The 13,683-nt window shown below is 44.7% G+C and overlaps 1 protein-coding gene across 2 annotated transcripts in view; it reads left to right on the top strand.

Annotated features, from left to right (window-relative positions):
* The first annotated feature begins 5,665 nt into the window (after positions 1 to 5,665).
* The window catches only part of JAK2 (Janus kinase 2), a 121,762-nt gene continuing 113,744 nt past the window's right edge, over positions 5,666 to 13,683 (top strand). For both annotated transcript variants that reach the window (XM_030294265.1, XM_030294264.1), the window contains exons 1-2: positions 5,666 to 5,681; positions 6,179 to 6,258. The gene's annotated coding sequence lies outside the window, so the exon portion shown is untranslated. The remainder of the gene's footprint in view (positions 5,682 to 6,178; positions 6,259 to 13,683) is intronic.

Genomic DNA, 13,683 nt, shown 5'->3' with positions numbered 1-13,683 from the left:
TCTGGTCCAGCTGTGTATTTCATAGGTAAAATTGAAATACACAGTGTTTAAACACAACAGTATGAGGCTTGAATATCACATTAGATTTTCTTTTGATCAGTAATGTAGCTAAAGTGGATTGACCATTGCAATTACTATAGATATGGCCCAGAAGATTCGCAAAACTCAAAGACAAAGTTGGGTGAAGCAAGGGAGAAAAGAAAACCCAACAGCCCTGAGAGGGAGTGATGATAGGGAGGAGGCAGTGAAGGTGATGAAAATTTCCTTGCAGGAAATAGCCACCATACTCAAGGGCAGCTTATTTCTGGCTAACCTATGGGTTCTATGTAATGTCTCAGATTGTAACTAATACCTTCTATAGTTATTCTTGACTTCATAATTGAAGATAGACTTGCAAATTTGTGAGTAAATTGGATTTTTAAAGGACATACATCTTCTCTGTCATAATTTGAGAGGTTTTTTTTTTTCTTTTTTCATCAGCATGCTATATATCTGTCTTCCTTCAAGTTATTTCACTGCAAGTAGTCTGATGGAAGTAAATCTAGCTTAAGTAAAAAGGACAAATTTGTCATAAGGAAATATTTTCAAGATACCAAATACAGGAAGTTTCTTTGGGCCTTCTAAGGAAGAGGAAACTGAAACATTATGAGGACTCATTCTTAGTATGTTCTCTTTTTCTCTTCCCTCTCTTACATCTGCATTACTCTTTCCCCACAGCAAACTAACTTTCTGTGCAGCTCCACGTACAGGGAGAGAGATAGTAACACCACAATAGCAGATTTAATGTTAGAGCCTGAGTGGCTTCAAGTGAACAGAAAAGTCTGAGCAACTGTCTTTGAATCCCAGTTTGGGCTTCCCCAAGAGGGGGACCCTGATTGGCTCAGCTTGATTCACGTGACAACTCATGGTGCAATTAAGAAGCCTGGTGGGGTGGGGGAGGGTCATGAAGAATAACAACGGCTAGAGGTTGGCTGGCTACTCTGGGTGAAGTAGGACCATTCCTAGAGAAAGAGGGCAGAATCCATAATCTTTATAAATAAGAACTTTATAAATAAGTCCGTAATCTTTATAAATAAACTAACAATTATGCCAGGGGGATTTCTATTTTTAGGAGTGAATCATGGTATGAATCCTTGTATAAAGTTTTTAGTGAATTTGTAACTATACCTCTATTTTGAATACAAAATTTTTGCAAAGTAGAGCATAATTATAACAGACATTTTGCATACGTCACCAAATAATTATTCTCACTCGAAGGAGGCTATTAATTCCTGGTTTACAGAGGGGAAAACTTTTGGTTTTCATGCATCAAAATTAAATTTATCTGGTTATCTCAAGGAGGACCTGTGTGCCAGGAACACCTTTATCTTTGGGACTATAAGGAAGGATGAGAGGTCTGATATAGCAGCAGGGATCTGCTGAAGTGCAGAGGAGGTATTGGACTGTTTGTTTTTCCTTCCATATCTAACCAAACTTTGAAATGAATGATTCTAAAATATCTGGATGATTCAAAGTAAAAAACAAAACAACAAAAGAAAAGAAAACAAAAAAACATTGCTTGCTTTTCTGTCTACCTGATTCACACTCCCGCCTTTGCTTTTTCGTTTATATTACTAGACCTGGAATAAATCAGCCTCTCTCGATGGCTATTTCCCTTGCCTTCAGAAAAGTATATCTTCCCTGTCTTGGAAATAAACAAAGTAACTCTCTGTCTATCCCCAACCCTTTGCTTGAATCTGTTTCCCTTTCCAAGGACTTTCCTGTTTGTTTGTTTGTTGTTGTTTTTTTTTTTTTTTGCTGTCACATTTTTTTTTTGCTCATTTTAAGATTAATGTTTTCATTATTTCATCATTTAATGGCATAGTTGTTTGTTTTTTTATTTTTTTAATGTTTATTCATTTTTGAGAGATAGAGACAGAGTGGGAGCAGGAGAGGGGTAGAGAGAGTGACACAGAATCGGAAGAAGGTTCCAGGCTATGCACTATTAGCACAGAGCCTGACACAGGGCTTGAACTTCCAAACCATGAGATCACGACGTGAGCCGAAGTACATGCTTAACTGACTGAGCCACCCAGGCTCCCCTGTTTGTTTGTTTTATTTACAAATGCAAGTCTTTCCATTTATCTCTGTTACAACTCAGCCCTTATCATTCCAGCCCACACAGTTCTGTGTAATGTGACGCATCGTGACAAATGCTTCAGGATTACTAATAAAATCCAACATATTTCTTATACCTCCCAGCTTGGTGAGATCTGTAAATTGTCCTTATCGCAACTATAATACACATTTAATAACTGGGCAAAGGGTTTAAAAATACTTTTTCATCTAATCTTCCAAATGACTTTTCAAGGAAGGTATTATTATCCCCATTATACTGATGAGGAAATGGAAGCTTAGAAAATCTAAACGACTTCCTTGGTCAAAGCTGTGATTGAAACCTGGGTCTGCCAGCCTCTCAAGCTTAAGTTCTTAAACCCTTGCTTGGCTGTGTATTTGCAACCTTGGCGTTGCATCAAACCACCTAAGAACTTTAAAAAGTGATAGCAGCCAAAGCCCCATCTCACAAAACTGTCACAGTCTTGTTGCAGGGGTGGGTTTGGGGAGTGGTAGTCAAGGGCCACGGCTGCCATGTTCTGCTCCAGCCCAACGGCAGGATCTCGCTGTGTGCCATTCGCTTCGCCCCAGAGGTAACAATTAGCTGCTAGTTTTTACTTTTAGATATGGCCATATCATCAGTTTTGAATCTAAATGTGTAATTCTCCAACCCATGTTTCTTCTTTCTCCATATTGTGTGAAAGAATGTCACAAAAGACTTGGTCCAGTTTGTTCTCATGGAGTTCTTTTTTATCCTTATCAAAAATAGGGGAATCTTGGATCGCCTGGGTGGCTTAGTCGGTTAAGCGACTGACTCTTGATTCCGGCTCAAGTCATGACCTCATTCATGGCTCATGGGTTTGAGCCCCGTGTCTGGCTCTGCACTGTGCTTGGGATTCTCTTTCTCCCTCGCTCTCTCTCCCACTTGTGCTCTCTCTAAAATAAATAAAAACTTAAAAAAAAATAGGGGAATCTTTCTGAAATATTTGCTCTGGGAGCAAATTTCTAGCTATGCCACTACGAGGGATCACACAAAGAGCTAGACAATGTGACAGTGTGAAAAGAGCTCAACATTCCAGGGCAGTATTGACTTCAAAATCATACTACCTTAGTGACAAGAGAGGCTTGCACTCTCTGAATGATGACACTGGGCAAGTCACTTTCTGGGCAGGTAGGTAGAGATTTCTCGATTCCATAAACTTAAGAATAATGTATTTCCTTTCCAGTCCACCTGTTTTTCATATCCAAATCACTTTTATAAAAAAAGAGTCCCTTTCCTCACAAGAAACCCTCAATAGCCACTGTTACAAATGACCTCCCCCCTGCAAACAGGCCGTGGACAGTAACAGATACCATGTCTGGTTGAACAAACATGTCATTGTAAAATATAGAAAGATCACTTACTGCATGGAATGCTTCTGCTCTGTTTCAGAGTTCTAAAATGGACATTTTTTTTCCTCACAAAAGAGAATGTTTCCATTTCCACAGTTCAGATGATTTTAACTTTAGCTGTGATATTAAAGACAACTTGGACATTTTGTCTTCTTTGTGTGAGCCTGCGTTCTGGTTTCTACTCCAGTAACAATTTTCTTTTGTAGAAAAAGGGAATTCTCATGATAGTTGCTGCTTGTAATTTCAGCCTTTATATTCCAAGATTTTCGATTTGCCACTGAGTCACAACCAGTTCCAGTTCCTTTTTAGAAATTAAAAATAAGGCCTCTCCAGCGTATTTTGCTTGCAGAACAGTAACCGTAGGAATGCAATTGTCCTGTAAATCCCTCCCTCTTATGAGAAAAGGAGGGCTGTAGTTCATTATTTACTTTAAAGGAGTCAGTGTGAATTCAAGTCATTTCCTATCCTGCTATCATTTGCTGAAAGACCTTTTGCAATGGGTCTTATGTAAGAAGAAATGGGGGAGTTGCTTTGGTGAGTTGATTTAGAGAAATCATTAAATACAAGTTAGACCTGAGGCTCAGCATCATTTGTGAGTGGGGAAACAGGGGCTATAAATGCATCCAGTGTTTCAGATTGAAAGAGGGCTAATATGAGAAAAAGACCGTACACAGTTGGGTTCCAGGCTACTCCTTTGGCCTCATGTCTTACCCGCTGCTGCCTCCTTCACTGTCCTCCAGCTACGGTGACCTCTTTTCCAGGTCCTTGAACTTACCAAGCACATTCCTTTCTCAGGGTCTTTGCCCCTGTTAGTCCCTCCGCCTGAAACTCTTTTCCCAGATAGTTGCAGGACTGGTGCATTCTCATTCCCCACATCTCTGCTCAAATGTCACTTACTCTGGGAGGTCTCTCTTGGCCACCCCTCGCTAAAATAGCATACTGCCTCCTCGCTTTCTATCCCTTTACTTTGTTTTATTTATCTTAGTGGCAATCATACACTGGCACATCATGCGTTTCAAGTATGTTTGTCACTTTATCAGAATCCACGCTCCGGTAGAGCAAGTAGAACGCGCGTTGTGATTACATAGCATCCTTGGGGGCCTTACGGTCCGGCACCTGGTGGATGGTATGCGGATATTTGTTGAACGAATGAGTGGGGCTTTGGGGGACGGTGGGCTATGTTTGTCCTCACTCGCCAGTCCGCAGGCAGCTGGGCGCCTCGTCCCACCCTCACCCTATTCTCGTAGAGGTGACGGACTGGAGTGGGGCGCACCTGCACAGAACTGCGCGTGGGAACGCTGCCCCAACTCTCGGCGCCACTTCCCCTCGGGCCGAGAGGCCCGGCCTGGGGAAGGACAGGTCCGCGGCACGAGGAACGTGGAAGCGAAAGCAGAAGGGGAACGAACGACAGTGCCCGGGAGGATAACGTGCGTGGTGGCCGGCTGCGTGCAGGGGGCGCCTTCCCGGCCGGGCTGACTCATTCCCAGCCGCCTCCACGGCGGGCGGCCGCCACACACACGCCCATCTGGGGAGGGGCGGGCCCAGCCCCGGCGCCCGGCTCCTGCTGGCTCCGCGGCCCGGCTTGCCAGCTCCAGCTCAATTTCCCCGCCCGTTCAGGCCCGGGGGACGCCCCGGGAATCTCCGCGCGCTCCCGCCGCCTGGCCGAGCAGCCGGGTCGTGCGTGGCCGCCGCCCGCCAGCCCCGCGGCGCGCGCGCCCGGAGAAGTGCGGCCCGGGCGCTCGGCGCACGCGCACACGCGCAGTCCCGGGGCGCGTGCCCGACTCCCGCCCCCGCCCCCGCCCGCGGGGCCGTCTCGGTCGGCGGTGATCGGGCCGCCAGACTGCAGGCGGACTCCGACGCAAATAGGGCGTCCGGGCCAGTATCGCCTGAGGCGCCGAGAAGCCGGTGTGGCCCGGGAGAGGGTGGAGACGACGCCTGTGACGGGCTTCCCGGCCGCCCGAAGTGGGAGTGGTGTGGGCTGGAGGAAGGAGAGAGGAAGAGGAGCAGAAGGGGGCAGCGGCGGCCGCCTACGGGCTTCCCTGCGCGCTGACAGGCTGGGCCGGCGCCCGGCTCGCTCGGGAGTTGGTGCCGCCGCCTCTGCCGCTCGGCCCCTGGGCCCGGACTCGCGGCGCGCGTCGGGGCGGAGAGCTGCTGCGGCAGCGCGGGGCCAGGCCCGGGGCTCGCCGCCGAGGGATGTGAGTGGGAGCCGACCCCACGCGAGAGGGCCCGGGAGGGCCCAGCCTGGAGGACCCCGGCACCCCTGCCCACTCCGGGGGCCCCGCGGATCTCGGCCGGCGGCGGGCGGCGGGCGCCGGGGCGGAGCGGCCCCTGCGGGCCCCGGGGGCGCGTCCTCGCCGCGGGATCGGTGCAGCTGGTGCGTGCGATTGCTGCGTGGCCTCTGGCTGGGGGGCCGCAGTCGTCTGTCCGCATCCCTCCCACCTTCTGATGCCCGCTGTCCCCCCTGCTAGTGGCCCAGTAAACTTCTCAGCAAGAAAATCTTCCCTCTCGAAGGGGTGGGGGAAGCCTGCAACGGCGTGTTTTCCTGTTGCTGTTTGCATCCATGTGTGCCTCGTAGCCGCCTTCCCCCTCCTCTTAAACCTCTTTAAAATTTTGTAGACGTCCGAACCGCCTAGGGAAGAGCATCTATTTCCCCAGGATTTCTGCGGTAATAACCGCTGCTTGCTTTTTTTAGGTTTCAGAAGCAGGCGAGGGAACAAGATGTGAACTGTTGCTCTTCGGAAGAAAAAGGTCCCCGCTGCCCTTCCCGCGAAGGTGGGTTTGAGATCCCGGCTGCTGTGCTCCGTGGCGGCGGTGAAGGCGAGTGTGGACTGCGTGCGTAGGAAGGGTGGGAACGTGTGTAGACAGGCAGGGCTCACTGAAAATGGCAGTGCTGGACTTAGAATGTGGGTCGGGGAGGGTAGTTCGGGGGGTGTTTAGTGTTGCTCTTGGATCCTTTAAGAAACATTCATTGCTGCTTTTCCTGCGAATTAGAAGAGCAACGAGGCTTTACGTGGGGGGGGGGGGGGGAGCCTTGCGCCTTAACCCTTTCTCCTCCAGCAGCCAGAGCTCGGTAATCTTTCAAGGAGGGACATTTTCAAGTACTCAGAGATACCTACTGGGAGAACACGTTAGCTGTTGTGCTGGGGTTTCTGCTACCACATTGAATGCTTCCTGGATGGTTTTATCTGCCTAAGTTTGGTGCGTCGGTTGAATTCACCCAGTTTGCTTTCCGGTGGTGATTAATCTGTCAGGAGAAACTCCTTTTCTCTGAATGAAAGGCCAGGAGCGGCCGAATATGTCATAGAGGGGAGGGGAAATGTGGAGAAGGAAATTAGAAGTGGGAATAAGAGCGATGACGACTGCTTTTGGTTTCTTAATAGTGTGTGCAAGCGAGTTGTTGGGCTACTGCAAATAGTCTTGTGTGACACCCAGCAGATGTGAAGATGAATAATCAACCTTTGGACTCCCTTTCCCCACCCCCCTCACCTTTTAGCACAAGTGTGAAAATCACTAGCTTGCATGTGCGACATGTCTGCAAACTGGATGTGCCCGGCACTTGCTTTAATAGTGGGTGTGTTTACCTGGAGAGGAAAGCCGCAGCCCTTGGTCACTGGATACGCGGGAATGCCTGCGTTGGCTCCAGCTGAACGGCCCGTGTTTTAGGGACAGTTACAGAATAGTTTGTTTCCTATACTGGTGTTTCCTCGGGTTCGAGGCAGGTGCCTCAGGTATGGGAAGGAAACGTGGTATCTTGTGTCTCCTTCCCCCGGCTGTTGCTGAAAGGCGGGATGCTTTGGAGGCAGAATAGGAAAAGAGCGCTGGCCCTGGTGTCAGATCTGGGTTTGAATCCTGGTGTTCCTGCCACTTTATAGTTGTATTATTTAAACTCTCCTTGAGCCCCGCTTTTCTTAGAAGGTTGTTGTAACGATTCAGTAAGATCATGCATGCAAAATAGTACATCGCTTGGCTACTATTAAAGGCTCCGCTACTCATGGCTGGGCGGGCAGAGGAGATTCAGAGAAGGACACAATGACCCTGCGCGAGGTGGTCTGCCAAGGACCAGTGTTTCTTCCTCTTTAGTAGAAGGAGATAAAGGACTTTTAGATCTGGAACTGGTTAACAGGTCTTAAAGCCTTTTTTTTCATGGAAAGGTTAACTCTTCTCTCTTCTTGACACCCCCTGCCCCCACCGTTGTGCCTCCTTCCCGACTGTTGTGCTGCCCTCTTGTGGTTAAGTGTGCTAAGAACTTTCTTCTGCTCCTCCCCCGTCACATTCTGCACCCCCGCCCCCCCCCCCCCCCCCGCCGGTCTTTTGAGGCCCCTTGCCTTTGCTCCCAGTTTCCCAAACTGTGTGCTGAGGTGCCCCGGAGCACCAGTGAACTCAGCCTTGAGCTATTAGTTTGAGGTAGTTCACAGTGTCAACATTAAATTGACACAGTCCTTTCTACAATGTCCTGTCTTTGCAAAGCAGTTTCTTTCTTTAGAGGTTGCTCTCATAAAAAGCAACTACTGTATGAGAATCAGTGTGACAGAGGAAATGAGAGTGTGATGTCCAGTTTGATTCCAAGAAGTTGTACGAGGCTGAACAAGCACTAAGTTGTAAGGACATTAAATGGTTTGAATCTACCTCCTGAAGTATTTCTCTTGGCCTCGGGGGTGCTGTGAAAATATTACTAAGAACTCCCTGAATGGACAGTTTGGGAACCTTTGCCTTAGCTTTTGGTTGGCTTTTCTGATACACACAAAAGTCTTTTTAAATGGAAAAACTGCATTTTTAAGTGTTGGTCACAAATTGTTTCCCTTCCCCACCAAAAGTATTGATACAGTTATTGATAAAATTATTGATATCCTGCTGGTACCAGCTGATCATGGCTTAGTATATTTCCTCTCCTATTTAATATCTTTATAGCTTCTTCCTAGTGTTTTCATGTTAAAACTAATCCTATTGCTTATTTGTCATTCTAGTCACTTCCTGGTTTTTCCAGTCCTGTTCTTGGGCTCGTATTTTTGACTTGTGTTGTCATCGTCTTCTTCTTCTTTTTCTTTTTAATGTTTATTTATTTATTTTGAGAGAGAGCGAGCACAAGTGTGGGAGGGGCAGAGAGAGAGGGAGAGATAGAATCCCAAGCAGGCTACCTGCTCTTAGAGTAGAGCCTGATGTGGGACTCGATCTCACAAACCATGAGATCATGACCTGAGCTGAAATCAAGAGTCGGACGTTTAGCCAACTGAACCACCCAGGCGTCCCTTGACTGTCTTTTTAAAGTCACCATGCCCTAAATGAAAAATCATCATTTTATACCCCTCTGTAATTTCCTTCTCTCCTGGTCATAATAGGCTTTAAATTAGGCATCATCTTTAAGCTTTCATCTTTCATTTACCTCTTGTATTAACCTATTCAACATGTCCTGTTCATATTTCTTTTGTCCCTTATATCTCTGCTTACTTCACTTTACCACCTGAATCCCAGGACTTGTTTCTTCAGCCTACAATATTGAAAGTCATAGCAACCTCTCAGAGTCCAGCTTCTCTTTCTTCTGTTTATCCACAATAGAAGTGTCACTAATACTCCTTATTGTGGCATTTCTTTGTCCCCAAATCTTCAGTGGCTTCCCACTTTCTACCTCTTAAATTTAACTTCCTCTTCCTGGCTTTCACTCTACTCTGTCATTACTCCCTGCCCTGTTTATTCAGTCTTTGGTCTAAGGACCCTCAAAAGGCATTCTCTGCTGTAGTGTTTCAAGCCGCTTTCCACATTTTCTAATAATAGTTATGCTATTTCATCTTTTAACTTTCATTTATGTTTTCCATCCTTCTTCCACCAAGCCCAATTCTGTATCTGTTTGCATTACTCACTACGTATGAAATAACTAAGCCGGGTCTCAGTCTCATCTGAAAAAAATGAGAATGACTCTAGTACTTTTTCCATAGGGTTGTAGTGAGAAAGAAGTGAATTAATACATGAGAAGTCCTCAAGACCAGTGCCTAGCACATTAAGTGCACCTTAAGTTTTAGCTTTTATTATTATAATTATTTATCACCACTATTATTATTAGTACTGTTACTATGGCTGTACTCCCAGTTAAAATTCTGCCTCATTTCTGAAACTATTTCTCACTAAATATAGTTTTTTCCTTTCTATATTTCCACTGTTTTTTAGTCCTAGAGAATCTTCTCATAGTTTAATTATATATTATGCTTGGGTTGTTTGATGATTATTTCTCTGGTGTTAACCATATCTTTTCAAGTTGATTGTGTATGCTTTGAGGAACACACAGAGTGCTGAGCAGATGGGGAGCATTCAATAAATGCTATGTATTAAAAAGGAACTCTAGTCAGTTACCAAACAAATATCTGTTAATACCTACGATGTAAAAGGTACTTTGCTATGTCCAAAAGAGATGCAGAAAGATATAAAATAGGTTCCTTTCACTGAGAACTTAAAATGTAACTGGGAAATAAGTAATAAAAGTTATAGATATTTGAGACCACTTAGAGTTGAAGCGAGCAAGGAAGGCTTCAGAGAGGAAGTAGAATCAAAACTAGGCTGGATTTGATTTTGTGTAAGAGGAAAGACCTTGTATAGGTGGTAAACAGAGGCAAAATCTGCATGACATTTTCAGAGAACAGTACGGAAAGTAACTTAAGTGAAATGAAGGTTTGTGTGGCAGGGTAATAAGAAATGAGGTTGATAATATAGATTGGAAGCAGAATACAGATACCTTGAGTGTTAGGATGAGAAGAATATACTTTGCCTCATAGGCAGCTGAGAAGCTTTAAAAGTTTAGATTGAGAAAGAGCTTGCTAAAAGTATCTTAGGTGAAACAGACTGGCACAGTGCTAGGTATAGTATGAATTGGAAAGAAAAGTGATAGAGCAAGGAAGATAATCTAGGCCTAGTGTTTGGATTTAGTGAAAATAGGACTGGGGAGATGTCACACAAGACTTCATTATAGACTGGATAAGAAAGGAGGATGTGGTGGGGTTTGGGGGTAGGGAGGAAGACAACTCATCAAAGATGACTTTGAAGTTTTGATCTTCAGTGCCATAAGAAATTCAAGAGTGTTGGAATGTCAGGACGTCTGAGAACATCTGGGCTAGCCTCTGAATTTTGTGCATTAGGAATCTGAGACCCAGAGAGATTTAAACATGTGTCCCAAATTACTCAACTAGTTAGTGATAGAGAAAGAACTAGAATTTTTTAAATGGCCATCCTGACAGAAATAGGTATGAAAATATTAGTAGCTGGTTGAAGAGATACAGACAGCTGGACTTAGATTTTGGAGATGTTGAATTTGAGGTAACAGTGAGATAGTCAAGTGAAATAGATAGCTAGATGACTGGAACTTGGTAGAGAAATTTCAGGCTGGAATTGTAGTGCTCAGAAAGAAGAGCAGTGGACCTGAAATTGAGGCTTGGGAACTGCCCATAACTACAGGATGAAAGGAGAGGAATTGACAAAAGAGACAAAAAAGGAGCAGTCTGTCTGAGAGGAAGGTGGGTGGGTAGGTTAAGAGGGTGGGAATGATTATCATGTTGATCACTGTTGATCACTGCTAAGAAATGAGAATCAGAACTGAAAAAAGGCCTTAGAAGTGTATACTAATGTTTTTTCTAACATGAAATCTAGAAAAGCAGAAAAAGAAAATTACTTATGGTTTTCCCATGCAAACATCACTACTGTTAATATTTTGCTCTCTCTAGTGTAAGAGATGACCTTTGGATTTGACAGTTGGGTGAATAATGGAGACTTCTACACAAAGATCTCATCACTGGGACTAAAGATGAGAATTTTAGGCATAATAAAGACTGGGATGTATTTTTGACAGTGATTGCCATTCATCTGTGTCCTTTTATATCACACTATACATGTACTGCTGTTCCTTGTGGGAATTAGCCCTATACTTATTATTTGAGTGAGTAGACATTGAGTGTTGTTTTTTTTTTTTAATGTCTATTTATTTTTGAGAGAGAGAGACAGAGTGTGAGCTGGAGAGGGACAGAGAGAGAGAGAGAGAGAGAGACGGAAAAAGGGAGAAAGGGAGAGAGGGAGACACAGAATCTGAAGTAGGCTCCAGGCTCTGAGCTCTCAGCACAAGAGCTGGACATGGGGCTTGAACTCGGGAACCACGAGTTCGTGACCTGAACTGAAGTCGGATGCTCAACCAACTGAGCCACCCAGGTGCCCCAACATTCATTGGTTCTTTTTTTTTGAATTAAACATTTTTTTTAATTTAATTTTTTAAAATTTACATCCAAATTAGTTAGCATATAGTGCAACAATGATTTCAGGAGTAGATTCCTTAGTGCCCCTTACCCATTTAGCCCATCCCCCCTCCAACGCCCCCTCCAGTAACCCTCAGTTTGTTCTCCATATTTATGAATCTCTTATGTTTTGTTCCCCTCCCTGTTTTTATATTATTTTTGTTTCCCTTCCCTTATGTTCATCTGTTTTGTCTCTTAAAGTCCTCATATGAGTGAAGTCATATGGTATTTGTCTTTCTCTGACTAATTTCACTTAGCATAATACCCTCCAGTTCCATCCACGTAGTTGCAAATGGCAAGATTTCATTCTTTTTGAATGCCAAGTAATACTCCATTGTATATATATATATATATATATACCACATCTTCTTTATCCATTCATCCATCAATGGACATTTGGGCTCTTTCCATACTTTGGCTATTATTGATAGTGCTGCTATAAACATGGGGGTGCACGTGTCCCTTCGAAACAGCATACCTGTATCCCTTGGGTAAATACCTAGTAGTGCAATTGCTGGGTCATAGGGTAGTTCTATTTTTAGTTTTTTGGGGAACCTCTATACTGTTTTCCAGAGTGGCTGCACCAGCTTGCATTCCCATCATTGGTTCTTATTAGACATTCAGTAGCCTGGCAGGTTAGACAAGTGATCTCTGGATGCATTTGTACTGGCAGAATCTAAATAAACTGATAAGGTATTAATTTCTTTCTTTCCTTTTTTTTTTAGTGAGAGAGAGAGAGAGTAGGGGAGAGGAGTGGAGGGAGAGAGAGAGGGAATCATTGAGCAGACTCAGTGCAGAACCTGACTTAGGGCTTGATCCCACAATTCTGGGATATGACCTGAGCTGAAATCAAGAATTGGATGCCCAACTGACTGAGCCACCCAAGCACCCCAAGGCATTACTTTCTTTTTTTTTTTTTTTTTTAATTTTTTTTTGTTTTCAACGTTTATTTATTTTGGGGACAGAGAGAGACAGAGCATGAACGGGGGAGGGGCAGAGAGAGAGGGAGACACAGAATCGGAAACAGGCTCCAGGCTCCGAGCCATCAGCCCAGAGCCCGACGCGGGGCTCGAACTCACGGACCGCGAGATCGTGACCTGGCTGAAGTCGGACGCTTAACCGACTGCGCCACCCAGGCGCCCCCCAAGGCATTACTTTCTAAAAGGGAAGAGAAATCCTTGTAGATAACTTATTGAAGTGAATGTAGCATGGTTAAAAGTATTTAGATTAGGAGAGCTGGAGAGGGCAAAACGAAGCATTATCTGTTTTTAAAGCCTATATGGTATAGCTATCAAAGGTGGACTAGGTTCAGATAGTCCCTGGATGGTTAGTTTTGCTTGAATGCTTATTTTGACTTCCCAAGGACATATTTTGGCCTGCTTTTTTGCTGTCAGTCCTTGGGAATAGTGTATTCATTACTGCTTACTAAATGACTTTAATAAATTCTGATTACAAAATTAATTGTCACTAGGTAATATTTTGTAATATGAAAGGCAGTGTGATGTGAAGAAGTGCGCTGTTTTGGAAATAAGGGCATCGGGGACTAACTGCTGTCAACCTGGTGTGTGAGTTTGAGCCAGCCACGTGATCATTGAGCCTTAGTTTTTTTTCCTCATTTGGAAAATGAGGGAATAAAATAAATCTTAAAAAAAGTTTTTTTAATGTTTGTTTATTTTCGAGAGAGAGAGAGACAGAGTGTGAGTGGGGGAGGGGCAGAGAGAGAGGGACACACAGAATCCAAAGCAGGTTCCAGGCTCTGAGCCATCAGCACAGAGCCTGATGCAGGATTCGAACTCACGAACCGTGAGATCATGACCTGAGCCGAAGTCGGATGCTCAACCAACTGAGCCAGCCACCCAGGCACCCCTATAATAAATCTTTTTTAAAATAACTTTGTTTACTTTAGAAACACGAATAAACATGGTAAACTGTG

The sequence above is a fragment of the Lynx canadensis genome, chromosome D4 (assembly GCF_007474595.2).
Source record: "Lynx canadensis isolate LIC74 chromosome D4, mLynCan4.pri.v2, whole genome shotgun sequence".
NCBI lineage: Eukaryota > Metazoa > Chordata > Mammalia > Carnivora > Felidae > Lynx > Lynx canadensis.
The sequence above is the reverse complement of the archived record's forward strand: the minus strand, read 5'-3'. Positions and strand labels throughout refer to the sequence as shown.